Source organism: Nyctibius grandis, chromosome 2, assembly GCF_013368605.1.
Source record: "Nyctibius grandis isolate bNycGra1 chromosome 2, bNycGra1.pri, whole genome shotgun sequence".
Classification (NCBI taxonomy): Eukaryota; Metazoa; Chordata; class Aves; order Nyctibiiformes; family Nyctibiidae; genus Nyctibius; species Nyctibius grandis.
The window spans coordinates 54,469,095-54,496,020 of NC_090659.1; the positions used below are offsets into that span (position 1 = coordinate 54,469,095).

The window sequence follows — 26,926 nt, forward strand, 5'->3', positions numbered from 1 at the left end:
CAAAAAGTTAGTAGACTGACTTAAAAAACTATGCTTCTTTCCTCTTTTCCCCCTGTTTGCTCAAATGCTGTCATTTTACTAGCAGTAATTGTTAAAGTTATCATATTACCTCACAAAAATTAGAGCTCACAATGTCATTAAGAAATCATCCAATGTTCCCCCATCCCATGGCACTATTGACTGCTGGAGAAGGGGACTAACTGCCCCAGACCTTGCCTGCTTTTTCAGCTATCTATGTCTGCAAGCCTAATAAGAGGTGTTCTGTGCATCTCTTATTTCAACCCCTCTTAGGGGGTGTTAAACCCTGAGAGATACAGATGCACACACACAAGAGAGAGAAAGAAGCCAAGGGAAACTGTCTAAAAAATGTAGGAGTCGTTTAGTTTATTCAGTGAAATGAAGCTCTGATCTCTTGCTGTAACAGTATCTGGAGACACAACATTAAGCCCCTGTAGGTACCAAAGGGGGACTTGCTATTGACCTCAGTTAGGTCAATAGGGCTGGGGCTCTACCTATGCCCCTGGAGCAGGATGTTCTGTTAGCCACCTGTGCAGGAAATAAAAGGTCTTTGGAGACACCCGTCTTCCTCCAAGATGTACACACATTTCTACCACTTGACTTTTTTTCCAGAAGAACTGTGCACATGGAGAATTTTCTATCTGTTTATTTTCCTTCCCCTGAGAAAGGAAGATTTGTGTCTGGCAACTCCAGTGACATAAGCCATGCAGGTCTAGAGCATTTGGAAACAATTTATGTTAATGTTCCAAAGGCTAAAATGCAAAGATTTATGATATCCTTTGTAACTATGAACTAGCAGTTCAAACTATGCAGGTCTTTCTGGCAAGAGGTGATTATTTTCCTGTAACTTAGCAGCCGCATTCGTTATCTATCATCTTGTTGCAGCAACTGCAAGCCACTCTTCTAAGAGCTAATCATTTTTCCAAACCAGGCCATAATGCCATGCAAGGGGAGAGGAGGGAGAGATAATTTTATTTCTTTTTAATTTACTTGCCAGTAGCACTGACAAGAAGAAAAAAGAAGTACATACAGTCAGTTAGCTGGCGTAGATGCACACCACAAACACCCAAAGCATACACCCTGTGTGCTTAGATTTACTAAAATACTTTAAGAGGCAGTAGCCTTCTTTCTTTGTCTGGGCAGGTATAGCTTATGCTTTTCTTCATGTGATGAGTGCCCGCAGATACCATGACAGAGCAGAAGGAGAGCAAAGGGAACTTGAGTGCTTGGAGGTCTAGCTGGCCATAGGGCAGGTGTTTGGATCCCTGATCCTTCAGCAGCAGGCTCCCGGCCATGGAGAACCAAGCCAGCTGATGCAGAGCAGCCAAGTCTTCCTCCATGGGCCACAGAAGGACATGTGCTTCCTTACGCTAAAGATGGCCAATGCAAAAGCTAACCAGGTGCTGAGAGGCAAGTCATGCACAGCTCATCCTGCAGGAAGCCCAGCCAGCCACTCTTCTCCTTCTATAGGCCCTCTGTCCCTGCCAGTGGCTGCTGGGTTACTGCTGTGTGAAGGTACATTTCTTGATTGAAGAAAATGAAAATACTTTTGCAAGGTTATGGAGGCACTCAAGCTTATTACTACAACTGCCGTTCATACCATCATCTTTGTGTAGGTCCTTAAAAAGGGGAGTCATGATTACTGCAGGGAACAAGTTGTTGGGTATCCCTGTATCCCATGGTCTGGGGTTTATGCTAAGCTCGTAAGAAAGACAAGGATGCTTAGACAGATGTGGCTGCACTCTTTAATTTTTAAAGTTGAGAAGAAAGTGGAAGCCTTTTTCTCTTTCTGCTGCTATGGAAGAACATAGCATGCATTTCTAACCTAAACTATTCTATGATTCTATGAACAATCCTGTAGTAAGCCCATCAAAATAATTTGGCACGTTGACTTCAAGAAATCAAGGCCTTATAACATAATATGTCATTGGTCTCTCAGAACAGCCCTGTTAATAAGCTCAGACTGCTTTACCAGTGTCCACATCCAGGTTAGGATATTAGAAGTATCTAATTAGGTGTTCGTTGCTGCTTCTGAAGGTTTTAAGCCCAGAGTAGATATTCATAGATCTCCTAGAAGCTCCCCAGCAAAAGCCAGGAAAACTTGGTTTGATATTTGAACATAATAGTAATAATAAAAAACAATAAAAATCAAACCCAAGTAAAGAAACCTTTTCCTAAATATCCCACTCAGGCATTTCTATATACATGCTAAATATTAAAAGCTATTTTAAAAAATGTTTCATTTTTAATGGACTTTTTAAAGTTACCTTAAAACATTCTTCAGAATCACAGTTAGGTTTTTCCAGTGACTGAGCTTCCTTCTGAATGGCTGACTTATTTTGCCTATGGTATAACATTCCGGTGTCTCTTTTTACGTACTTTAGAGCAATTTTCTGAGCAGACAGACTGCATTAACATGTGCAGATAACCAAAGCATACCTGGCTTCTGTCTGGATTGCACAATCAGCCTATCATGAATTGGAAAGTGGATAGTCTGCTATTTAAGATTGTTTTCCTTAACATAATAGTAAGAATTAAAAAAAACCCAGAAAACATTTCTAGTGCGGTAAGGCGCCTGGCTAAAGTAATCCCAGTTATAGTAGTGGAGAAGGAACACTCCAGTTGTGGTTTCTGTGTGGTTTGTTGTGATTGGCAGTCAATAAGGATCTGCTCCAGTTTAGAGCCACTCCAGCAGTGGTAGAGTAAGCACCAGTGGTAGTAAGTACAGAGGCCACAGAAGAACTGAGCACTGACACTTTGAAAGTGTACCCCACACAATTTACACTATCATTATCTGAGGTTGATATTGAAATGACTGGAGGATGTATGGTCTTACCAACATTCCTACATGCACTTCAGTTACGAAAGGAGCCTATTGAAGTAACACGGAGCATGACTCTTAAATCTACCATAGCAAGGAAAAGCACAGTTCAAGCGGAAAGGCTTGCTCTTATTTTCTATTTTAAAGCCTTTGAAACTGCTGTCTTCCTTCCTTCTCTTGCAGAATAAGCAAAGGCTTACCCAAAAAGAAAGATCAAATACTTGCTATAACTTAAGCATAAAAATTCATATTTCTAATGAGAACATTTAAGCAGATAACAGAAAATTATAGAGGAGAAAAATAGTATAAGATTAATGAAACCTGTTGTTTTCTCTGGCCCTACCCTACAGAAATAATGTATCAGCTAAATGACTGCAGACACTAAACTCCAGTGGAGGTTTGTTTTTCCAGAAAAGCATTGTTTTCTCTTATTGACAGTAACACTGCTAATCCCAGAGAAATTAGACCCTCAGATAAAAATATCCAGAAAATGCCACATGCTACCACGCAGTGACATTTCCCAATTCTCCTATGTTTTTGAAATCCTGCTTACTGCTATCCAGGACACAAAACCAGAACAGTGTCCCAAATATTCTATGTTTCCTTCTTTCTAGAAAGGATAGAGGCAAAACTGGGAGGACCCTATGGAGGAAGAATGCTTTGTTATTTGTCCTGGCCTCCAGCAGAACAGCTCTGGGTCTCTCTGTCTCGTTCTGTTTACAGAGGCAAGACCACAAAGCCCCTTTTCCATATAAGATAATTGGCACATGTGGTGATTTGGAGGTTCAGTTAATGTACGTCTTTCAGCTGCCTTATAAAACTGCTGTAGTAGTGCATGCCTCAGGGCTGTGAGGCACCCTTAATTCTCTGATCATCTGCTGTGCTGTTGGCTTTCTAAAACATGGCAAAGGAGGCTACGTAAACTAGAGGTACTCGTTCAGCTGGGCACATCTTAGCAAAACAGATTGATTACACCTGCGTGAAACCAGTTCAGTTTATTTGCTGGGGTTTGAGGCTGGAGACTGGACACAAGGAGCAAAGAGATCAGCTATTAACATTGAGTCAAAGTAGCTGCGGTGCATGAGAGATGCAGGAGCAAGCACAGAGAGACACAGAGAGCCTGGGGACATGGACATAGGCAATCTTTTTGTGGGGAAGATCCTTTGTGACTGAAGAAGGAAGATGTTGGGTCCACCATGGAGAGATTTATGGCATAGTATAGAGTGGGGGAATTCATCAGAGGTGGGATCCTGGTCTCTGAAGTTACTTTTGGTCTAACTCTCAAGAGTGCTTCAGAGCAATGACAAATAGAGCTAGGTAAATGCTTACAGGTATTTTCTGGTTTTATGCAACTCACTACTTTTGTTATGCAAGATGAAGTAAAGAGTGATAGGTTTTTAGCCCTTGTGGCTGTGCTTGCCAGGGGTCTAGAACTACCTCCCACCATCAAAAGTGCAACACTTAGGCTGTGCTCTGCTATGGTTGATATATTTGCAACTTCAAAGTTGAAAATTTGCTATGAAAGGGAGAGATGAATATTCTTATGTCAGTGTTACACTCATCTATATTCCTCCAGCATATTACTATATGTACAGTAGCCATTCAGCATCCTGGTTAATATTATCCAATATAATATAGAAGGATATGTGAAAAGGAACAAAATTAGGACTGTAACTTTTTTTACCTGGCATGAGTGTTTTCATGTTCAACCTTAAAAGAAGCCTCTAGTGGTTTTTAATCAAACTCTCTCTCTCTCTCTCTCTCTCTAGCTAATTAGTATTGTTGAAATGTTAATGCTTCAGTGGCTGTCAATGTATCCAAGATTTATTTCCATGAAACCTGTCATTACCCTGCCATTTCAAACCCTCACTTGGGGTGAATCTACATCACAAATAACCGTGCATATGTAAATGAAGCATTAAAATTACACAATTATAATTAATCAGTCTAAAAATGCAAATTATGAGATCCCCAATCTCTGAAGCACTACCCAAGTAGGGGAAGGTGACTGCCTACAACACTGCACCATCCAGAGTTTCTCTGAAGATACTCGGGACCTATTTATCTGTCAGAGAAACATGAATGAGCCTCAGACCTGCATGTAACTAGTCTGTGGGGATCTTGAAAGAGTGGCAGCGTGCTGACCAGCAGCAACAGGCATTACTTCAGTTTTCAGCCTGATTTTCATGGAGAAGAAGCCATTTCTTCTGGCTGATGGTTTTAACATTCACCTGACCTTCCCTTAATTCTGAATGTCCTGACCCCTGTGAGGCAAGGCAAGGACATGAGGACAACAGCAGGTAAGACATTGCTTGGCTCTTGGGCTCAGGGCTCAGTGTCCTGGAGAACAGAGCTAGAAGTCACTCATGTGAGTACGGGTCTTTACAGCCCTCCTCATCCCTTTCTTTTGGGATGAAAGCTTCAATTTGCAGTGTAATGCAGCAGAAACTCTTGCCAGCCCTTACAATTGCAGGAGTTGTACTTTGTCACCAACTTTTTTGGTTTTTTTTGGCTTTTTTTGGTTTTTTTGGCTCCTGATGTTTAAAGCATGATGGGATCCTGGAGCACTGTGTTGTGTGTGATTGAAGGCGTTGTCTGATTTTTTTCTGATGCAAAGTGTGCCATCTGGGAGTGCTGATATCTGTATGGACAGGAAAGATGTGATTTCAGGGAAAGGACTTCCCTAGACTTCTTTAAGAAACTCTTAGGTAGGAAATGGGGCCTTATCTGTACCCGAATACTTTAGTTGGGAATCACCATTACATGCTCTTCATGGCAGGAACTTTGCATATACAAAAATATCTGACACAGTATAGCCACCACTATGTGATAACAGCGATCTCACAAAAATTAGCAATATTTTGATATAAAACCCAACCACCTGGAAGTGACTACTTGGTACTTGCATGTGTAGCACTGCTGATTCCCATGGGAGCACATGGTGCTCCCATGGGAGACTGGTGAGAACCAAAACCAAGCATATTCTACCACAGCACTTCTGCCATCTTGGGATCTTCTAAGCTTTCTCAAAAGACCTCAAGAACTGGTCCATCCTCCAGCCTCAGGCCTGCTAGTCAGATGGAGATGTCAGGTGGGAACCCCAGGTAACTTTCACAAATGTGATTTCTCAGCAATAGCAGTTTGTGTCCTTTCAGCTGCCCCACTCACCTCAACCACATGTTGGCTCAGAAGCCAAAGATCATTATCTATGTTATGGCTTGTATAAAAGGTACTTTTATTGGCACTCTGGTCAGATTTTTGGATACAGTAGTGCCACTATGGCAGTGTTACGAACTGATTTTTCAATAAATATAGTACCTCATATCCTTTTTTCATTTTCTTCAAATGTGGTCAAGAATATACACAGGGTCTATTGAGTTGGTGGTCTGCCGCAAGGTGAGCCACTGCCTGTCCCAGCCCCTGCCTCTTGGCGCCCCCTCGATGCTCTTAGCTGAGCGTCCTGCAGGGCCTGAAACGTTTACTTTGAGAAAATTAGTGTTCAAAGCTGGCCAGCTGCAGGCATACTTTGAGGGCCACGAAGATGATCAGAGGGCTGGAGCACCTCTCCTATGAAGACAGGCTGAGAGAGTTGGGGCTGTTCAGTCTGGAGAAGAGAAGGCTCCGGGGAGACCTTCTAGCAGCCTTCCAGTACCTGAAGGGGGCCTACAGGAAAGCTGGAGAGGGACTATTTACAAGGGCATGTGGTGATAGGATGAGGGGGAATGGTTTTAAACTGAAAGAGGGTAGATTTAGATGAGATATTAGGAAGAAATTCTATACAATGAAGGTGGTGAGACACTGGAACAGGTTGCCCGGAGAAGCTGTGGATGCCCCCTCCCTGGCAGTGTTCAAGGCCAGGTTGGATGGGGCTTTGAACAACCTGGTCTAGTGAAAGGTGTCCATGCCCATGGCAGGGGGGTTGGAACTAGATGATCTTCAAGGTCCCTTCCAACCCCAACCATTCTATGATTCTATGATTGACAGAGCAGCCTTTAGAGTGCATCTTTTCCCAGTTACATGTACAGGAACAGAAACCACACAGAAATTTTTATAAAATTGAAAAAAATAGACTATTTTTCTGCCTTCCAAATCCAAATGCCTGAAGCAATCATTTTAAAATTTTACCATCTGGCTGATAAAATGCACAGAAGATTTTAGCCAGAAAGCAGGGAGTCCCATAAATTTATGAACTCATGAAATGGCAACCTTAGTTACAGCATTCCTTCACATTTGGATGCATGTGAGTATCTAATAACACACAACCTTCTGTTGGTCCCTTCTAGGACAACTCCTGTTTAAGACAGCGTACAAATATGTATAGCCAACAATAAATGTTACAGCTACTGACTGTGGTGATCTCAGTGTCAATCAACAATCAGCAATCTTAGTTAATATACCTCTAGATAAGAGTCAGGGGAGTAACAATAACAGACTGACTGCTGCTAGTATATAGATTTTATAAGGTTTGCTTTCTTGTGACTATGTGTGTGTCTCTGTACACAGCAAAGCTGAAATATGCAGGTGCCTGATGAACTAAATAAAAACCATATCCCTTTAGGGAAGTAGAAAGTTTAGAACAGCCGTTAATGCAGACTATGAAAGTCAGTATTTCCTTTATTATGTACACAGAGAAATCCATGTTAGATAGCATACATTAAGGATCTGGGTTACCGGGGCTGCACACACATGCACACAGAGAGAAGCACGAAAAGAAGGAATTCAGAGCTATCAGTTCGGATTTGCGTTCTAATTTATTCTCTCCATGTAAAAAAAAACCGAATGCGATGCTGATGGCTCCCCATTTTTCCCATACACAATCTGTCCACAGTGTTTGCCTGCAAAGAGGAAAGACTACCTTTGTTTCATGTGCATCTGCTCTTGCTACAGTGCAGAAATGCTCCTTTGTTGAGCTTGACAGCAGGAGCGTGCACAGAGGTGTAAGGAATCTAAGACCCCAGCTTCTACTTTTTATCACCTCCCCAGTGGATTACACACGCAGCACAATACAGTCATTAAAAATAGTTACACGTGAAATGATCTAGCGCCTCATCAGCTCGCTGATGTGTCACTTTTTGGATCGACATGCAGCAGTAATTTCTCTGATAAGAAATTTGTCTTTTTCTCCTCTCCACACCCCTCGCTCTGTGCTCAGGAGAAAGGGGGAACCGGCAGTCTCTCTCCTCACATCCTTACCCAACAACCCACTGGGGCATTAAACAACCCTCTCCTCCTCTCTGTACCCTTTGTTTAAAGCGACACCTTCAAAGACAGAGTCTGTGGATAGTGGGGAGGGAGGGGAAAAAAAGGGATATGTACTTACAGAGCAGTAGCAGGCAGTTAATGTCACCTCCTGGACCAGGGACAGGGGGTCACATCCATTAACAAATGTGTAAGGAGCACACCGGCCTGCTGGCAGAGGAGAGCTGTACAGCCGGCCGGGGCTTCCTACTGCCTGCGAAGAGCGGCTCTTCTGACTTCAGCTCTGCAGTCAGCGTGGTGTGGAAAGCGGCTGCTGCCTTCCCTAGCCTAGTGAAACCCCTCTCTATCATTTTACCATATAAGGAGACAAAAGCATTGGAGACACTCATTCTTTTAGGCGCTCTGCAGCTGGCATTCGACACTTTCTCTATTCCAAGGGTGTCAATACTTCCCGCTCCTAAACATCTTGTCTTTCTTGGCCCCCTTCCTAAAATAAGGCTCCCCTCCCCTCCTCCAGCCTTTGTTTCTCTAAACCCCTGACGCTTATTAATAATGTAGCTTTGCTAAATCCGAGGGATCGTGCTTTACAGAAGGAAAGGTTTTACAGCAACTCAAACCCAAACATTTGTAAGGTTCTTCACCTGGCTGAGAGAATAAAGTATTTGGTTAAAACTGGTAGGAGGCTTTATTAGCTTTGGCTGTTTCGCCTGCTGCAACTTAGTGCCTTGCCCAGAGAAGGGTGAAACAAGCTGTCTCTCTTCTCCTTCGTGGAGAGGTGCACATTTTTCTGAGGAGCAAGTGTGCAGGCGTTTCTTTACGAGCTTTCAGAGCCCATTCTTGTTTCTCTCCACCCTTCTTTCTTTCCAAGTTCCCCCATAGTGAGGAGGAAAAAGAAGAAAAACAGGGGAAATCAATGAAACAAAAAAAACCCCTTGTGTAAGAGAAAGCCAAAGGAACAGATTGTCTCAGCACATGCTCAGGACCCAGCGGAGAGCCTTGCCAGTGGGCGCATGTTAAAGAGAGCAGGAACCATTAATCCTCCTATAACCAGAAACTAATTTTTCTGCTACAAAATCCAATTTCATCTATCAACCATTCTAGCAGAAACACATTCTGTTAATCAAAACAGTGAGGGTCCTGGGAAACCTCCCAGAGGGAAGAATTTGTATCAGAAGCACACAGGAGATGTCTGCTCATTTGAGGGGTAGAATGGGGAGGCAGTTCAGGGTAATACTTCAGTAATGACTGGTTCTTGCCAAAGGGAGGTGCTTTAATTTGAATGCTTTCAACCTTCAGAGAAACCAGTAGGATAAAAATGTAAAGCCCATTAGCCTGAGACAGCGTTGCTGTTTTTTGCATCCAGGTGATGCAAGGTAGTCCAATGTCCTTCTGCATTGGACACTGGGTGGCGGTGTTTGGGTGGTGGCGCAGGTGCATATGGGTTGGCTAAGGGTTTCTCCTGCAGTAGAAACTTATGCCAGAACCCTGACCTGTCCTCTTGTGCACCCAAATGGTAGTCATATTTGGAATGGGGATGAAATGTCAGTCTCAGCTCTACTCAAAATCTGCAAAAGCACAGACAGAACAAAATGGTAGGAATGGGCCATTCCTAGTTCTTCTATAAGAAGCAAAACCTTGTTTACACATCTGAATTATTTTGATGACAAGCAATGCCCATGGGCCAATCTGTCCGTTGCTGCAGCCATTGCAGTTGTGTTTTCAAAACACAAGCATTGTCCCCTGCAGGACCGCCCATGGACGTATGGGATTAAGGAGTTTGATTCTACGGCAATTAAAGCCTATTTAAATCAAAGCTGCTGCACTCCCCAGCCACATGTCCCTGGCTCCTCCCATGCATTTGCACTGACAGATGAGTTAAACCAGACAGTGAGCAATTTTCAGTGAGCCCTTGAGCTACCATGGAGCTGCACCTATGTCTTGGGAGAGCTGCTGGTTGGGTTTCTAGCCCCATCACTGGCTTGCTGGATGCCCTTGGACAAGACTCTACTCTGCACTGGTGCGGCCTCACCTTGAGTACTGTGTGCAGTTTTGGGCGCCACAGTATAAAAAGGATATGAAGATAGTAGAGAGTGTCCAGAAGAGAGCCACAAAGATGGTGAAGGGTTTAGAGGGGAAGCCGTACGAGGAGTGGCTGAAGTCACTAGGTCTGTTCAGCTTGGAGAAGAGAAGACTGAGGGGAGACCTTATTGAGGTCTACAACTTCCTTACAAGGGGAAGTGGAGGAGTAGGTGCTGACCTCTTCACCCTGGTGACCAGTGACAGAACTCGAGGGAATGGCAGGAAGATACATCAGGGGAGGTTTAGGTTGGATATTAGGAAAAGGTTCTTCACCCAGAGGGTGGTGGAGCACTGGAACTGGCTACCCAGAGAAGCAGCCATGGCGCCAAGCCTGACAGCATTCAAGAAGCATTTGGACAATGTCCTCAGACACATGGTGTGAATTCTGGGGCTGTCCTATGCCAGGACAGGAGTTGGACTCGATGATCCTTGTGGGTCCTTTCCAACTCAGGACATTGTATGATTCTATGATTCTATGAAGACATTACATCTTTCTGTTCTTTAGTTTTGCTGTCTGTAAATGTAGAGTTCAGGACAGCCAAACACTTGTGTGAATTGTTAGCAAAGTTACAAAGGACTAGTTAGTGCAGAATAATAATAATATTTCTTTCTTTTAGATTATTGCACAGTGACAACAATAATCATTAATTTCCATCTTAGTTACAGTTCTTACCTCAGCTCTGATTTGGAAGTGCATGTAAAGAAGAAAAATGGGCCCTGAAGGTGATTAGATTTGGGCTATTTGAGTCAGTTTATATCCAAACCTTTCTAAAACTAATTAAATATTCCAAACATGTTATTTAATTCTTTCAATTTCCATGATATTTTAATTTCCCTATCTGTCCACTGACAGCCACTGCAGCATCTCTGCCAGAGATTTTTTGATGTGACCTGCTGGAATACAATACAAGTGTTTTCCACAATTACAAGTTAAAATATATCCTGGCTCCAGCTGAGATGGTTTAGTTTAACTGTTGCAGGTCATGGGTTGACTTTAGGGAGATAAGATCATTTTTGTTTGATTTAGTCTATCATCTCTGACTCCTTGAAGGCAGAAGAGCCTCTGCCAATTTAAAACCCGATGATCTGTGGGCTCACTATGGGACTTGATGCTCAGCAGCCACACCAAGACTGCACGGAGCTACGAAAGGGGTGAGAGAGAGTTACCAGGCAGCTCCTTCCCTCATCCCATGATGTGATGTATGCACTCCATCAGATACTACTAGGGAAGGCAGAGGGAACCTCTGACCTCTTATCCTCCTTCAGTCGGTCCACCCCTGCCCACTTTATTTTTTATCTCACAAGTAAATATTCATCAGTGATTGGCAAAACCCCACACATCCTCTTTCCCACCAGCATCAAATCCACTGGGGGTGGGTGGGTGAGAGAAAACTAAGTTTCCTTAATTGTCAGGGAAATGGGGAGGAAAGGACTGGGGCTTTTTTCACTGGCAAATGTAATGTTTAAATAGCATTTTCTTTTTTACTTCATTAGTTGTCTGATTAACCCAGCACAGATCAGCCATCTTCAAGACTTCAGAGGAGAAAATGCAATGAAAGCAGTGGGCAATGTTTCTAATAGGGTGCCCAAATTTAAGGTTGAAAATAGAAGTACTATTCAGTGCCAACCTGTGGTTTACAAACATACCCTACGGCTTATGTATTCCTCATATACGTAGCATTTACATAGTGTATATTGCTTGTTCTTCAGTGGCCGGTGTGCTTTAACAGGTTTAATTCTATGTGGAGAAGGCCATACATCACATATGAGAAACAAGATTGAAAAAGTATAATTTTCATAGCAGGACTTCTCAATGATTTTACAAATCCTTAGGAAATCTCACTTCAGCTACTGGGTTGATGCTGGAATAACTACCATTTCAGCACTTATCTCCTTTTCTGGCTGAAAATAATGAACAAAGAAAAATAGTGGAGAGAGCTGGAAGTGGAATATTTCTATTTCCCTCAATTTGAGTCACAGAGAAATTTAATGTCTCTGAGAGGGCAGAGAAGGTGGAAAGCTACGCTTTCAGATTTGAAAATGGCTAAGCTACTGACTGATTCCTTCCACCACTATTTTATCCTGGAAACTGTTAAGTTACTTTATCAGAATTCAACGAATCCCTTTCTGATGCTAGAACCTGCGTAACACAAGCTTCCATTGAATATGAGAGAGTGCATTTAGGAGAACTGCTATTTTTGGCACTACTGCTTAGGAAGTAGTATAGACTCATGCAGACGTTGCATTTTAGCTCATTAAACCTAAAATAACAGCCAGGCAATAGTAAATCTTCCTGACATTTCATTCTCATAAGATGTTCTCAGATATGTAGTTTTCCCCAAGCATATGAGAAATATTCAAAGGGTAAATAGCTTTATTTTTAGTGTGTATTTTCTCTCCCTACTCAGTCTCCCAGTCACAAAGCTTTTTGCAGTACTCTGATCTTCCTTTCTTCCCCTAGGTGACTCGATTCTCAAGTAGAAATACTCAGCAAGTAAGAAATATCAGTGTTTCACAGATTCTGATGAAGGAATTACGGATATCTTTGGACAATCTGTTAAAACCACTGCAGCCAAGGCAGATAGGGGACTTAACATGAAGTGAAAGTCTGTCTGCTTTGGGTTGATGCAAGACTTCTTTTATTTTTGGGAGGGTGTTTAGCGTAAATCAATGTGAAAAGTTTAGTATTTTAGAAACTTCAATCTATTCTGGAAAAAAAAGTTTCTATGTTTGCTTTCTTAATGTGTTTGAATAGTTTTCACACACAGTCTTAAACAATTTTCTTCAGTGAATTTAGAGAAAGGTGCCATGGCTCAGTAGCACCAAAGAACTTGTTGTTTTGTATAGGAAAAGTTATCTTCAGAAGGATAATATATTGCTATGTGATGAGATAGATGATGCTGACTCAAATTCAAGGGTGTTTCTGTGATAGCATGGTCTGGGATGGAGCTGAAAGCAGTTTAGACCATTATGGTCAGTTCAGACAAAGATTTCATTCAGTTTTTAAAGTTAGTCAGGACCTCCTTTTCTATTCAGTTAGCCCCAGTGATTCTTTCCTTTCCTCTGGATTCAGCTTGATTGCCATGTGGGTCCCTGAGTATGACAGATGGGAAGAGGCTTTTGGGTTTCCTACCCCGGCGGATTTCAAATTACTACAGAGTTTGAAGTAATTGCTGGTCATCTGAGCTGGCAAGTACTACCCCTTAATTTTGGATTTATTCGTTTTAGTAAAATAAGGATTTATGGTTCTCTGTTTCAGACACATGAAACAAGCACACTGTGATTGTTCCAAAAAACTGATCGCTCTATTTCTGATAGCACAAGAGACATGCAGTTCTGTACAAAATAACTCACATACCTAGTATTCCCTGCAGTGTTCCCAGCAAGCTCCAGTGTTTTTAGGCAAAGTCCCCTTTCCAGCATCCTCCCCCTCTCACTGCCCGACTGCTCATGGCTTCTTCTCCAAAACCTTACATCTCTGTGAATAACTTTCTTCTGCTCCCTTTAACACTTTTTCTGCCTACACCCGTGACATCTTTTATGACCCTCTAGAAATAGCCAACAGCAACATTTGTAACTGCCATTTCCCCATACCAGCCAGGCAGAGGCCCCAGGAACTTCTGAGCACAGAGAAGTTTGTAAAACTGAGTGTTTGTCAGAAGCCTCAAGAACTTATCTAATTCATTCCCAAGGCAGGAGTGACAACATCTGTCTCGTTCCTGGCAGATCTTTGTCTAACTTGCCCTTAAGGATTGTCACTAGGACTCCACAACCTCCAAAGTCAAAAGACATTTGCACTAGAGTTTTCAGTCTAACATTCACACCTGTAAAGGACGATTAGTGCCAGGCAGAATCTGTAATTTGTAGGTATTTGGATCATTCCATAGCACTATGAGAATCGTTGAACAGAAGAGTTCCTCCAACTCATTATCCTGTTCTTGGGGACTAAGAAGTGTCTCGGGAAGAAAGTGAGAATAGCCTGTAATGATACTGCCTCATAATACTCTCCCAGCCTCCAGCAACTTTTGGCTCAGGGATCTCCCAACCTGGAGGCAGCATCCATACCGAGTATCACTTCCATGAACTTGCACAGTTCCCTCCTGATCCCCTGAAAGGAAATTCATGGTTTCCCATAACAGGTAGCTCTGCTCTATATTGAAGAACCATCTCCTTGTGTTCTTTTTGAACATATTACCCACTAGCTTCATCTGATGCCTTCTAGGTCTTACATTTGGGGAGATAATGAGCAACTAACCTATATTCACACACTACAGGCTGTTCATGTCTTTGTCAATCTTTATATCTTCCCTCAGCCATCTGTCTCCTAAGCTGGAGAGTCCCAGCCTACCTAGTAACTGAAAGCTATTCCTTATGTTTTATCATCCTTCCCCAAACTTTTTCCAATATGACAGTTTACTTTTTCAGATGAAGTGGCCAGAACTTTAACATTCAATTTGTTTTTTGGCTGGTTTTGACCACTGAGCAGGTTTTTTTTTTTTTGCAAAACCTATATAAACCCCAAATTTCATACCCAGGTGGTCAGCTCAAAATCATTTTCTTTGTAGCTAAAGTCACGTTTTTCCCCACGTGCACTGCTTTATGCCTATCTACATTCAATTTAAGATGCTGTTCCAGTGCCCACTCATCCTGTTGCCTAAGATTCTTCTGTTTCTTGGTCTTAGTAGAATTTCCACTAATAATCTCCTATTAATCTCCCTTTACTATAAGAACTGCCTGTTTATCTTTCAACCATTTTTATGCAACACATGCAAAGATCTTCCCTCTTATCCTGTGGCTGCTTACATGTTTTTAAGGGTGTTTGGTGAAGGTCCTTGTTGAATACATGGAAAAGTACAAGTAAGCAGATGCTGCCAAACAAAGATCTCCTGTATCTGCACACTTCTTATCATCTTACAGGAACCCAATGAGTTTGTAGAGCATGATTTCCCTTTATAAAGCTGTATTGAATTTCTCCCAATGTATCATAATTATCCATCTTCTTTACCCTGCAAAGTGATTTCTACTGAATTTATCAGACTTACCAGGCTCTAATTCCCCCAGTTTTCCTTGGAACCATTTGAAGAGGCTGGCGCCATATTATCTACTTTCAGATGCTCAGTTCTAAGCCTGTTTTAAATAAGAGGCCATGCACCATTATTATTTCAGCTAATCATCCTTGAGTCCCTTTAGATCTCTTGGGTGAACGCCATCTGTTTCTAACATTTTCTTCCTATCCATTTAGTTTATTTGTTCCATACCTCTTCTACAGACCCTTCAGCTTGAAATAGATCACAGAATCACAGAATCACAGAATGTTAGGGATTGGAAGGGACCTCGAAAGATCATCTAGTCCAATCCTCCTGCCGGAGCAGGATTGCCTAGACCATATCACACAGGAACGCGTCCAGGCGGGTTTTGAATGTCTCCAGAGAAGGAGACTCCACAACCTCTCTGGGCAGCCTGTTCCAGTGTTCGGTTACCCTCACCGTAAAGAAGTTTTTCCTCATATTTATGTGGAACCTCCTGTGTTCCAGCTTGCACCCATTGCCCCTTGTCCTGTCAAGGGATGTCACTGAGAAGAGCCTGGCTCCATCCTCATGACACTTGCCCTTTACATATTTATAAACATTAATGAGGTCACCCCTCAGTCTCCTCTTCTCCAAGCTAAAGAGACCCAGCTCCCTCAGCCTCTCCTCATAAGGGAGATGTTCCACTCCCTTAATCATCTTCGTGGCTCTGCGCTGGACTCTCTCTAGCCGTTCCCTGTCCTTCTTGAACTGAGGGGCCCAGAACTGGACACAATATTCCAGATGCGGCCTCACCAGGGCAGAGTAGAGGGGGAGGAGAATCTCTCTTGACCTGCTAACCACACCCCTTCTAATACACCCCAGGATGCCATTGGCCTTCTTGGCCACAAAGGCACACTGCTGGCTCATGGTCATCCTGTTGTCCACTAGGATCCCCAGGTCCCTTTCCCCTACGCTGCTCTCCAACAGGTCTGCCCCCAACTTGTACTGGTACATGGGGTTGTTCTTGCCCAGATGCAGGACTCTACACTTGCCCTTGTTATATTTCATTAAATTTCTCCCCGCCCAACTCTCCAGCCTGTCCAGGTCTCTCTGAATGGCTGCGCAGCCTTCCATTGTGTCAGCCACTCCTCCCAGTTTGGTGTCATCAGCGAACTTGCTGACAGCACACTCTATTCCCTCATCCAAGTCATTAATGAATATATTGAATAGTACTGGTCCCAGTACCGACCCTTGAGGGACTCCACTAGACACAGACCTCCAACTGGACTCAGTCCCATTGACCACCACTCTCTGGCTTCTTTCCTTCAGCCAGTTCACAATCCACCTCACTACCCGATCATCCAGACCACACTTCCTCAGTTTAGCTGCGAGGATGCTGTGGGAGACCGTGTCAAACGCTTTACTGAAATCGAGATAGACCACATCCACTGCTTTACCATCATCTATCCACCGGGTTACGTCCTCATAAAAGGCTGTCAAGTTGGTTAAGCATGACTTCCCGTTGGTGAAGCCATGCTGAGTGCCCCTAATGATCCCCCTATCCTTGATGTGCCTAGAGACAGCACCAAGGACAAGTTGTTCCATCACCTTTCCGGGGATGGAGGTGAGGCTGACCGGTCTATAGTTACCCGGGTCCTCCTTCTTGCCCTTTTTCAAGACTGGAGTGACATTCGCTTTCCTCCAGTCCTCAGGCACTTCTCCCGTTGCCCATGACTTAGCAAAGATGATGGAGAGTGGCCTAGCAATGACTTCCGCCAGCTCCCTCAGCACCCGCAGGTGCATCCCATCAGGGCCCATGGATTTATGGACGTCCAGGTTGCTTAATTGGTCCCTGACCCAGCCCTCATCTACAAAGACAGATTCCTCCTCTATCCTGACTTCTTCTGGAGCCGCAGGGGTCCGGGGCTCCTCAGGACAGCCTCCAGCAGTATAGACAGAGGCAAAGAAGGCATTCAGTAACTCCGCCTTCTTTTTATCCTCTGTCTCCAGGGCCCCCACCTCATTCATCAGTGGGCCTACATTGCCTCTAGTGTTGGTTTTACCTGCAATGTATTTGAAGAAGCCCTTTCTGTTGTCCTTGACCTCTCTTGCAAGGTTTAATTCCAAGGAGGCCTTAGCTTTCCTAGTTGCCTCCCTACATCCTCTGACAACAGACTTATATTCCTCCCAAGTGGCCAGCCCCTCCTTCCATGATCTGTACACCCTCTTCTTCCACTTGAGTTTGCCCAGCAGTTCCCTGTTTAACCATGCAGGTCTCCTGGTACCCTTCCTTGACTTCCTACCTGCTGGGATGCTCTCTCTGATCTTGAGCTCGGAAGAAGCAGTCCTTGAATGCTAACCAACTATCTTGGGCCCCCTTACCTTCTAGTACCCTGTCCCATGGGATTTCCCCTAGCAATTGCTTGAAAAGGTCAAAGTTGGCCCTCCTGAAGTCCAGGGTTGTGATTCTGCTAGCTATTCTGTTCCTGCCACATGAGATCCTGAACTCTACCATCTTATGGTCGCTACAACCAAGGCTGCCCTCAACCTTCACCAAGGAAGATCACCTTCAACCTTCACCTTGAAGGTTCATCCTCTGACGATCCCATAAGGACTTCCCATAAGGAAGTGTTCTGCTGCAGGAAGCTCTCCAAGTTCCTCACAGTGAACACAGGAGCAAAAAAAATTCATTTAGTTTTTTTCTGTTACAGCCATCTTTTCCCTGAGGACTCTTTTTGTACCCTGATTATCTATTGGCCCTAGCATTCCCCAAACCGTTCAACTTGGCTAGTATTCAAAAGAACCCTACTGTTGCACATCGCTTCCCAGATTACTTCAGACTCCTCATATTTTGATGTAAGTAGAAACAGTCACCCTCTTTGATCTGAATATGACTGGGGACATCCTGTTTTGCAGAGAGATCCTTCTGTATGGCAACAGTTATTTTTCTGCTCAACCACTGTTTGTATATACTACACATAAACTGAGAGGGTCTGAGACGTAGGCTCAGACATATATTATGATTGAAAATATGAGCTTAGATTGTGCACTTTGAAGTAGAGTCCTTGCTGTCGATCCTCTTAGGCCTGTGCTTACTTTGAACTGTATAAGTGCTCAGGCCCTTTAAATAATAGGATTAAAGCAATCATTTAGTTAGTGATGTGAATTTCATGTCTAACACTTCACATAGAGCTGAAAAAATATACCATCCATTGTCAGCCTGATAGACATATGGATTGCATTTGTCCCTGCCAAGTTTATATTCACATGGCTGTCTAGTGGAGTTGCTGTCTTAATGTGAATGAAATTCAAATGTTGTGAGTACAATTAAATAAATGCTTATAACAATGGCATGTCTTGAAGATAACATGTCTCATGCTGGAAGATAAGTAATTTTTTAGAATCATTAGAGAGGAGTCAGAAATCACATTATGAAGCAGCACTAGTCCTTTCATTTATCCCTAATGGCTAAACATAAAGTCTAGCAAGTCCTTGCTGGGTTGGTACAACACAAATGCCTTACACAACTGAGCACTGCCCGTCTGGCTGGCTGCTCCCTGAAGAGCACCCAGTCCACAGTAACACTGGCTCTTCCTTATATCCAGAAGGATTTTCAGCAATCCAGACCCCTCATTTGCAGGGAAGAGTTCCTAACACTTGGATGTCCAGGAAAAAAAGTGCAGGGAAGGGGCTGGCTTGTCTGGCAGCAGACACAGCACTGACAGGCAGCAGAAGCTTCACTTGCAGCAGAGGGCAGAGGAAGACATGGGAGGAAGGCAGGTTGCTCTGCTTGGGTGCCCACAGCTTTCCTACAGCCATGCCCACGCTGTCTCCTGCCAGCTTTCTATGTGAGCGTGCCTCGGACCCAGAGCTGTTTGCTATTTCCTTTAGTAAGCTGCATAGCCACACAACATTTGCATTTGTAAAGACAGAGGGAAAAGGCAGAAAGGAGGCATGGCTGTGGGTACTTGGGCAGGAATCCAGGCCAAGAGTTTGGCCACAAGTCCTCTCCCATCAGCCAGCACAACCGCCTGAGTAACCAAACCCTAACCCCTTCCAGGCATGATGAGTTGGATGTGCCCATGCCCCTCATGTGCTAAGTCTCTGCTAACTCAGCTGCTCTCATTCAACAAATGAGGAAACCATTGCCAACAGCAGGCAGCTGGAAGGAGTGGCAGATTCCAGTAGGAAGTAATGATAACAGAGGGAGAAATGGCTAGGACAAAGGGAAGACCATGCATGGACCCAAATGATCCCCAGGACATAAGCTGGGAGATCCTGCTCATGGTGGTGGGAGAGGGTGGCCCGACCACACCACCTCTGTGTGTGTATTTTGCCACTGGAAGCAAAGCGAGGACTGCCGAGAAGAAAAGCATGGATGAACAAACTGCCCTCTCATACTGCAACCTCCTTGTGCTAATGACAGGGACATCTTCTCAGGGTGACTGCATCGCCCATTCTTCTGGCCCCTCTGCCTTCTCTGCCTGCATCTATACCAGTAGCTTGTGTTGGCCCAAACACAGCAGAGGGTGGTCCACACTGTTCAGCTGTAAGTGCAGCCCCTGGCCTGGTTGAGCCCGAAGTCCCCATTGCTCTCCTAAGGGGTCTCTGGCATGGCCCAAGGGCTGGCCTGCTCAAAGGACAGCTCCTAACAGAAGGATGGATGTGTCCATCTCATTTTGCCTGGTAAGACAGTATAACTGTATGGACATCAGCTGTGCTATGGCCCCAGGGCCAATATTTCGTCATAAACCAAAATGTTTCTGAGACAAAACTAGCTAACAGAGCAACACGACAGTAGATCAGATCTACCTATTTTCCACAAGGATGTCCTTAGAAAAACTGTTCCTGAGATTCCTGTGGTTTGGTTGATGTCATCTGTTCCTCTGTCTCGTGCACCATTTGTTCCTCAGGGTCAGGAGAAAGTCTTTTTGGCCCACTCTAGTCCCTCTTTCTTGAATCCTTTGCTACTTGTAGTTCTGTGGTCTCTTGGTCTTCAGACCTGGTGGAGTATGGATGTAAGATCCTTGAAACAGACAGTTTTGCTGGTTGTTTTTCAAGTGTGTGCTGGGGTGCCAACATCTGGAACCACTGTCTTCCTCACTTCTGTCTGCCTAAAGATCTTCTTAAGCAGAACAATATGTCTTTTTACTGTGCACATCATATACTATGTTCGTGTAATCAAGTTCATATAATTATACCCTCTGCTTAGCCAACAATATTCCACAGCAACAAATAATTATATCATACGACACTAATTGAGGTAATAAATCTAGATTCAACTTAGGTTATGAATCTGCAAGTTATTGAACTGTGAGACTTAAGTAAGATGACACTACAAATAACACCATGGCTTTATTTAAGGTTGTGGTCTACAAAGAAAAGTGAATATTGTTACCATGAAGCTCAGAAATGCTTCTTCAGCCAATTTTGGAGGCCTCAGAGTAAAACTTTTACTGAATTTGATGAGGTGGAGGGTGAAACAGTTTAGAAATGAATGACCTTGGCATCAGTCCTGATAAGAAGTTCCAATTATCTTTTATAATAGGCTATCTATAATGATTGAATATTTTCCCATCGACTGCCTGACTAACAAATTTACGTAAGCAGCTTCCATTATTAGGGATAGTTCTGTTCTTTTTCTTATTTTAAATGGTTAGTCTAAAATGCTGGCTGATTGTCATTGCTACCACAGTCACACTGATCCTTTTTGGAAGAAGTAAAGCAAAAATAATCAGGAATGCAAGCCTAACTCATAGCATCAGGTCACGAAAGTACCAATCTCATGCAAAACCTCTTCTTTCCATTCCAGATTTCTACAAAAGGCTGTTGATGTTTCAATTGCAATCTCCAACTTTTCAGAGACTTTCAACTTTGCACAAAAATGTGCATTGCATTGAAACTTTTTCAGGTCATGTTGGCTGAAAAGACTATTGCGATTACAAATTTTCAAATAGGTTTGTGTCATTTTCTTCCTGCAAATGAGAATGGATAGTCTAGAAAACCATGATTGTTCGGTCCCTCCTACTAAGTTGCTATGCTTTGATAACCCTTAATTCCTGAATAAACTCTTTCACACCCTTTTGTTTTGAGAGGCAAAGTCATTTCTGCAGACTATTGCTCTCTGTTACAACCCCACCAAGCAAGGAAAAATTCTTAACAAAATATTTCCACTTCCTACATGGGTTCTTGTTTCCACCAGAAGCACTTCCCGTTCACCTGATGTGCTTCTTCTGTGCTCTGGGTCCCACTTTGCACCTGGAAGCAGACTTTCAAGAGTTCCTACAGCACCAGGATAGCCTTGCTTCACCTCATGAATCTCCAGAGAATGCCCCACATCAATATACAGGAAAACCAATACAAGAAGTAAAAATGACCAAGGAGAAAGATGAGAAGTAGGCACAACCCAGTTCTCATTCTGTGATTCTGTGATTACATAGAGTCTGTATTATTAAAGCTTCCTGGTTCATGAAAGTAGAAAGGAGGGGAGAGTTTGCAGCTAGTAGTGAGGGACTTGTAATAACAAAGTCTGTTCCTTGATCAACAAAATGCTTTGTGTAGTCGTTGCAAATAACCTATAGTGGCACCCATCTCACCTCATTTTAAGTGACCAAATGTTAGCTGAACCAAAAAAGCCATCTGTGGTCCCACTTTAGTGGATGGAGAAAGAGGGGTGCTTGCAAGGGGTGATTTGTTAGACACCTATTGAGGATGAAATGAATTGACCTCTAGATGTGCTTTTCTTTCAACATTTAGTCTAGAGGGAATCCAGCTGTCTAGTTCAGACAGACGCCTGACCTTGGATAGCTAAAGTGCGGCAGATATGTCCAGGCAGAATTCACACACCTGAATTCATCTGCTGTATTTCCCCCTGCTTAACTGAGCAGAAATGCACACAACGTCTCACATGTTGGCTAGAGGATTTTTAAGTGAGATGAAAGGAAGAGAGGGGAGAATCTCTCTCCAAGAATTATTTCTTGGAGCCCTGGGTCACTGCAGCCCTGAGCTGGGTCTCACAGCCTGCCAACACTTGCCACACTTCAGTACTTGAGTCTGCCCTCAGATCTGGCCCTTACTTCTCCTTTCTGAATTAGGAAAAAGTGCTACTTTTCTCCCCTAAAAGGATGTTGAGAGAATACATACTCAACAATATGAAATGTGGGCCATATGAACACATAACACACAATGTGTTTAACCTGTGCGCATGTGAATTCCTGAGCCGGGGCTTACACCCAGAAGTTGAAAACTACAACAAATAGAGTTTGTTCTGATAGCTTCCTCTGTTTTACTGGTCTGCACCAGGAGTGCCGTGCTATACAGTGTTGGCACATCTCTCTCTTTGTATTATAAGCTGTGTCCTAACTCGTTGAGTGTCCTGCTGCCTTCTGCACCCAACGCCAGAGGCTGTGGGGCATGTTCCAGTCAATGGACTTCATGCATAGGAAATTAGGAGACTCAGCATTTAAAAAATGGGATAAATGACAGAATAATGGGCTTCTGTGTGGTGGTATCTGTGTATTATAGGTATTCCTGTTTTCGTATGGTAATCTCTAGGCATGCCGGGCTTTGCTCCCCTAGCTGCAGACTACCAAAAGGAGCACTAGTCAATGTTACCTACTTCCCTCCAACAGTAAGCATGCAAATTTCTAGTGAGACTCTGGTGACAATCCTTTAAGCTTGACAGGGAATATGCTGATCTGAAAGCCCACTGGCTTTGTTTATGAAGTGTGTGAAACAATTTCTGTTCCCATGTCTGTATCCATTCTACTCCCACGACAATGTGGTTTGATAGTCTACTTATTTTCCTTTTTTAAAGGAGAGTTTTCCTCTCATTTGTGGTGATATGGAAGTTTCACAGAGGCAGCAGGAAAAAAGTACTATAAAAGAGAACCTGTACAACTGGCTTCACACAAAATGTTACTGAAAATATGAAGTGAAATTGGGGGAAAATATTTTTTCTTCTAGCTTTTTCAGTCTCGCTACTTCTTGGTGGCGTGTGTTGACGGTAGCCTGCAGCAGAAACATTCTGAGTTTTATGAAGCTGATGGATCCCTTTGAAATGTGTACGGTAGTGCTCTGTCCGTGTTTGTGTCAGAGCGAGCTGAGCAAAACCAGGCAGAATTGCTCCAGCTGCCTTCAGAAAATCTGGGACTCTGTGTAATATGACCTATGCTTCTCAAAGCTAATCAGCGTTAGATGATGAACATATTGTTGAAACAGCCTGAGATTTATCAGCATGAAACTTAATCACTGTGATACAAAGCCAAAGATAAAATATTGCAGCCAGTAATAATTCATCTCACTGAAAAACAACTGTGTCAGAGTGTCTGTGCTCTGGTTAGACAACACACGGGTACAAAAAAGGAAAACTGGTAAGGAAAAATGTGAAAACACGCTTTGCTGGTGCAAATCCACACAAGTTTGGCACTATTAAAATTAGAAGGAAAAGGAGGAGATCTGAGCTTTGCTAAAATCAGTGGATGTTTCTGAGAAAACTCCCATTGATTTCAGTGGGGCCAGGATTTTACCCTCAAGTCAGTCTTCACATTCCCTTCCTTCTCTGGTTTTCTTCCTTGTAAAATGACCTTTTACATTTTCCGTATTAAAGAAGTGTTTGAATGAGTCTGCCCCCTCCCAGACTCTTGCCAGCTGCAATCAAAGGTCTGCCTTGTTCTGATGGCTTGCTGTTTGGAAGCGAAAAAGTAAAGTTATTCATCCATTAATCATATTTTCAAATGCTAGGTAAGAACAAAGTATTATTGTTGGAAAGACTGCCTTCAGAATGGGTTCACTTTGGGAACAGGCTTTGGGTCTTTTTGTATTATTTCACTTTTAAATTCAAATCCAGTGAAAAATCACTGCATTATTACGTATGTTTCTGCATTTTTTCAAGCTAAAGATCTTTGGCCAACATATTTAAAAAAAACCCCAAACCCTAATGTTTTGCTGCACATGATTGGAATGCTGCTTCTGCTTCTTGTTTTCAAGAGGGAATACTGTCAGTACACCAGTGGCGATACTTTAACACTAAGTGCCCAACCAGAACAATTTTGTTATTTTTATTGTTTTAGCCTGAGGCTTGGATGATAGACAAAGAATTTGAGGACGTGAGAAAATTGATAGTATGGGAGAAGTGAGACTACTCTATAAAAAATATTAGTTTTGTACATGATCTCTTTATTGCACAATTCACTGTGGAGGCACATCAGTTTAGCTTAGTAGCAAGACCTTAGAAAAAACAGACCAAGTGGAGCAGTGGGTCCGGCTAAGGCAGCTGCCAGCTCCTGCTAGTGGCCTGCTAAGAGTCAACACTGTGCTCTCTGGTGGGACATGCTGCCTTTGAGCTCCAGACAACTTACAAAACTCATCTCACCAGTGCTGGGGATCAGAAGATTGGAGCTCTGTGCAGATCTGAACAGAGCAGACCATGGTCTAGCGGTGAGACTGTTACTGCTGGAGAACAGAGGGATGTGCAGAGGCACCGGCTGCGGTGTCTGAAGACATTAAGCCTTCCAAGGCATCCATACGGGGACAGTAAGCCTTGAGATAAGATATGCATGTATGCAGACAATTTGGTGTTTTACATTCCTTTTCCTTCTGCTTAAGTTATGTGCTGTTCTTCACATAAAAGGTAGAGCAAGCTTGTTCCTAAGCATGCTGTCTCGACGCTATTTACACTGACAGTCATGGACCCCGCCAGCTTAAGCCTGGAGAGCTCAGCTGGATGAGACACATTAACTGAGGACATCCACCACTGTGCTCATAAATCAAACAGGACCACAGGATGCTCCCAGGCACTGAGACTCAGTCAACCACACTGGTCGGTTATGTAGATGCCAGCTAATGTTGTCTCACCTGGGCATGGCTTGGGAGCAAACCCTATCCCTGGGACATATTTTTGGATGTGGCTACTTGGTTTCAGAGGCCAGGAGTGTGTAACAGCCCAGGCATGAACCCAGGGCTGCATCTCCTGTGGGAGCATTGACGGGTGTATTGCACACACTGCCCTGACAGCCCAAGAGACAGCCCTGGGACCAGACCTGCGGCACATGTCCACCAGCCCAATCAGCACCTGATGTAAACACTCACCTCTCAGCTAAAGTCGGTGGATCTCCAACAGCGTTGGATCAGCTAAGGACCTGCCCTTTTGCCTTTGAAATTCCCACTTAGGGATTGAGCCCAATTCCAAACACTTTGAAGTGAGCTGACCATTCCTGCAAGCCTTGGGTTTGCATCAGGTCTAAGGAGTCCTGCTTCCCAGGGGTGCCAGGGACTTGAGATCTGGTCAAAGCCTGCGGAGCAGTGCTCAGCATTTTGAAAAAAATCTTTCTTTCATTTAATTTCCTAAATAATGGAATAGAAAACAAACTCTAATGCCAAATGTAATAGCTTTAGTTCTCGGGCTAAAAGTAAATTAGTATTTCTTACCTTCACGTCATACTTTTTGATCCTTGGATGAAAGAGCCTTTCCTTATAAGAATGTTTATATTAAAAATGCATGTGTAAATGCATCCAAACAAATGTACACACGTGCACAAACAAACTTATTTTTCCAAAGAGGTCTTCTTTTATTGGCTTCATTTGAAAATTAATGCTCTCATGAGATGAGGTTAAAAGTAATTTAATGTAACAATAGCCTGATAATTGGCATTTGGCAGTTAGTGCTAATGCTGTTTTACAGACTGGTTCTAACGAGTTCCTGCTTTGACACCCAGTTACGTTTCAGTGCTTCGCTTTCTTTTCTCTTTCCCCACAGCTGCTGTAATCTATAACAAGCAATTGTTTAAACATGAAATCAGAAAGCATTGCCTGTAATTTGCCTTTCTTTCTTTCATGGCCATTAGGAAACGGTCTGCAAGAGGGGAAAAAAGTAAAATGTTCCTTCTGTCCTCTTTTTTTTTAACTATCTATTCATTTTCCAAATATTCATCATAAAGAAGAAAATGCTGATAGAGGGGAAAAAAAAACCTAATCGAAATCTTTCTACCTGAAGTCATTCAGTTTGCTATTCAGACCAAGAAAGTGTCTATAGTTAGACACGGTTGTGTTCCTTGAGAACATGAAAACATGACAGTGTATTATTAGTGTAGAAACTAAAGAGCAGCTGTTAGTTAGCACCTGGTTCCCGACAGCAGACTGGAAATACAAAGAGAGACGCTCTGTGTGTGCCCGGGCAGCAAGAAGGGAACAAACATCTTAAAATCCATTCTTCCTATAAGAAAGCAGTGCTCCCCTCATGATGTCTACACAGAGCCCTGAGAAACTGCTGCAAAGGGAAGGTGAAAAGGAGAAAGTGGCCCAAAGGACAGTGAAAACCACAATAAGTCACTGTCTTACCTTGCTGCAGCTTGGTGCTGCCTCTGCTTGTGAGTCTGCGAACGAGAGAGGACAGGGACAGACTCACTGCTTTATTGGATTGCCCAGACTATGTGTTTAGTAATTGGACAGTTAGGCATTCGTTCTTCAGATGAGCTATAAATATAATATCTCCAAAGTACCAGCCATCCACAGGAGATAAGGACTGCAGCGCCTCTGTGCTACCAGCCTTTTAAGGCATTATAGCTAGAGCAGCACGAGGCCCCCGATAGAAAGGGCTGCTGTGCTCCTGAGCAGCCCCAGCCCTTCACTCTGTGCCATTTGGGAGTGCCTGATCTTAAAATACACTCACCTGCTATAGGGAGGTCCTGCGAGCGACCCTAAGGAGCTGACAATATTTCAGGGCTTGATATTTTGGCTGAGCTATGAGCAGCTCTGATTTCTCAGATTATCCATCAGGGCTCTGGGATTGACAGAAACACCC

General features: G+C 43.4%; 1 protein-coding gene across 4 annotated transcripts in view; it reads right to left on the reverse strand.

Moving 5' to 3' along the window:
* The window catches only part of FHL2 (four and a half LIM domains 2), a 46,281-nt gene extending 19,745 nt beyond the window's left edge, over positions 1 to 26,536 (reverse strand). The window contains exon 1 of one of the 4 annotated variants that reach the window (XM_068425125.1): positions 26,464 to 26,536. The gene's annotated coding sequence lies outside the window, so the exon portion shown is untranslated. Of the gene's footprint in view, positions 1 to 8,159; positions 8,309 to 26,463 lie in introns of those variants that run through there. The other 3 variants (XM_068425127.1, XM_068425130.1, XM_068425126.1) reach the window with 3 other exon arrangements.
* Positions 26,537 to 26,926: the final 390 nt, after the last annotated feature.